The 2,892-nt window shown below is 37.1% G+C and overlaps 1 pseudogene; it reads right to left on the minus strand.

Moving 5' to 3' along the window:
• Positions 1-2,036: 2,036 nt before the first annotated feature.
• Positions 2,037-2,405, minus strand: LOC109489397 (annotated as a pseudogene).
• Positions 2,406-2,892: the final 487 nt, after the last annotated feature.

Raw genomic sequence — 2,892 nt, forward strand, 5'->3', positions numbered from 1 at the left:
TCTTTCCTTTTTTTTTTTTTATAGTAGCCATACCAAAGTGTGTGAGATAGTATCTCATTGTAGTCCTTTGTCCATTTTTGAATCAGATTGTGGAGTTCTCTATATATTCTGGATACGAATCCCTCATTAGATACACGATTTCAGAAATATTTTCTTTCATTCTGTGGGTTGTATTTTTACTGTTGACATTAACTTTTGACATACAAATTTGAAAATTTTTCTTTTTTTCTTTTTAAGTTTTTACTTATTTATTTGAAAGAGGGGCGCCTGGGTGGCGCAGTCGTTAAGCGTCTGCCTTCGGCTCAGGGCGAGATCCCGGCATTCTGGGATCGGGCCCCACATCAGGCTCCTCCGCTAGGAGCCTGCTTCTTCCTCTCACACTCCCTCTGCTGTGTTCCCTCTCTCACTGGCTGTCTCTCTGTCAAATAAATAAATAAAATCTTAAAAAAAAAAAAAAAAAAAGAGACAGCTAGAGATGGAACACAAGCAGGGGGAGCTGGAGAGGGAGAAGCAGGCTCCCCGCTGAGCAGGGAGCCCAGTGCAGGGCTGGATCCGAGGACGCTGGGATCACAACCTGAGTGGAAGGCAGATGCTCAACGACTGAACCACCCAGGCACCCTGAAAATTTTTCACGATATCTAATTATGCTATATATTTTTTGTTGCCTGTGCCTTTGGTGTCATATCCAAGAAATCATCGCCAAATCCGGTATCACGAAAATTTTGCTTTATGTTTTTTTCTAATAGTTTTATAGTTTCAGGTCTTACATTTAGGTCTTTGATCCATTTTGAGTTAATTTTTATATATGGTGTTAGGTAAGGGTCCAACTTCATTCTTTTGCATGTGGTTAACCAATTTTCCCAGTACCATTTGTTGAAAAGATTATTCTTTTCCTATCAGATGGTCTCGGCAGCATTGTCAAAAATCATTTGACCGTGTATGCAGAGGTTTCTTTCTGAGCTCTCCATTCTATTTTATTGGTTTATATGTCTGTCTTAATGCCAGTCCCATACTGTTTTGATTACTGTAACTTTTGCATACGAAGTTTTGAAGTCAGAAAGTGTGAATCCTCCATCTTTGTTCTCCCTTTTTAAGATTGTTTTGGCTATTCAAGTCCCCTTGAGATTCCGCATGAATTTTTTATTTGTATTTTTTAAAAGTCACTGGGATTTTGATAGGGATTGCATTAAATCTGTAGATTGCTTTGGCTAGTATTAACATTTTAACAACTTTGTCTTTCAGTTCATGAATATGAGATATGTTTCCCTTTATGTCTTCTTTAATTTCTTTCAGCAATATTTTATAGTTTTCATTGCATAAGTCTTTTACTTCCTTTTGTTAATTCCTAAGTGTTTTATTCTTTTTGATGCTATTGTAAATGGAATTGTTTTCATAATTTCCTTTTCAGATTGTTCATTGTCAGTGCATAGAAATGCAACTGATTTTTGAGTGTTGACTTTGTATCCTGCTACTTTGTTGAATTCATTTATTAAGGTTTTTAAAAAAAGATTTTATTTATTTATTTGACAGAGCACAAACAGGGAGAGCAGCAGCAGAGGGAGAGGGAGAAGCAGGCTCCCTGATGAGCAAGGAGTCCGATGTGGGGCTCAATCCCAGGACCCTGGGATCATGACCCAAGACAAAGGCAGACGTTTAACTGACTGAGCCACCTAGGTACCCCAATTTATTAGTTTTAACAGGGGTTTTTAAAATAGAATCATTAGTGTTTTGTACATATAAGATCATTTCATCTATGAACAGAGGTAACTTTATTACTTCCTTTATAATTTGGATGGCTTTTTTTATTTTTTATTTTTTGGTGATCATATTTATTGAAAGGGTTGGAAAAAATAAAAATGCCCTATAGCGTAAGAATTTTTGAGTTATCTGCAAATCAGTTCATTTCAGGACTGGAAGAATACTTGGTCATTTCTTAATGTCAAAATTTACACAGGTTTCCCTTTTGAATGTCTTCTACATTTAAAGAGGCAATCATATGGAGTCTCCTATATTCCATACATGATAAATTCTTTGTTTCAGCCAGCTCTTAATGGAGGGACAACTAGTACAACACCATCTCTCCAGAGAGCATCAGAATATTCCATTTTCTTCATTTATATATCTCTTTGTATGTTTCCTCAACAATTTCTATAGTAGTCACAGTTTTCTTCCACATATCCCAGTATCATATTTAAATGCTGATAATTGGCATGTAATCTTCCTCAAAGCTCTCTGTCATTTCTCATTTCCACATAAGTTCACTCATCCAGGCTGAGCCTAATAAGATCCAGGGGCTCTTCTACAGTGTTGGTAGTTTGTTGCTGGTCCACATCGTCTGCCATGTTTCAAACCCTGTGCCCTTTCCCTTGGTTGCATTTTATTTCTTTTTCTTACCTAATTGCTCTGGCCAGAACTTCCAGTACTATGTTGACTAGAATTGTGAAAAGAATGAATAGAACAGAATGGTGAAAGCAGCATTCTTTCCTTTTTCCTGATCTTGGAAATCCTTCAGTCTTTCATCATTGAGTATAATGTTTACTGTGGGCTTTTCATATATGACTTTTATTATGTTGAGGTAGTTTCCTTTTGATCCTAGTTTGATGAAATTTTTATCATGAAAGAATGTTGAATTTTCTTTTTTTTTTTTTTTTTTTTTTTTTNTTTTTAAAGATTTATTTATTTATTTATTTGACAGAGATAGAGACAGCCAGCGAGAGAGGGAACACAAGCAGGGGGGGTGGGAGAGGAAGAAGCAGGCTCATAGCGGAAGAGCCTGATGTGGGGCTCGATCCCATAACGCCAGGATCACGCCCTGAGCCAAAGGCAGACGCTTAACCGCTGTGCCACCCAGGCGCCCCAGAATGTTGAATTTTCTTAAAAGCTTTTTATGTA

This window comes from Ailuropoda melanoleuca, chromosome 12 (assembly GCF_002007445.2).
Source record: "Ailuropoda melanoleuca isolate Jingjing chromosome 12, ASM200744v2, whole genome shotgun sequence".
NCBI classification, from domain to species: Eukaryota; Metazoa; Chordata; class Mammalia; order Carnivora; family Ursidae; genus Ailuropoda; species Ailuropoda melanoleuca.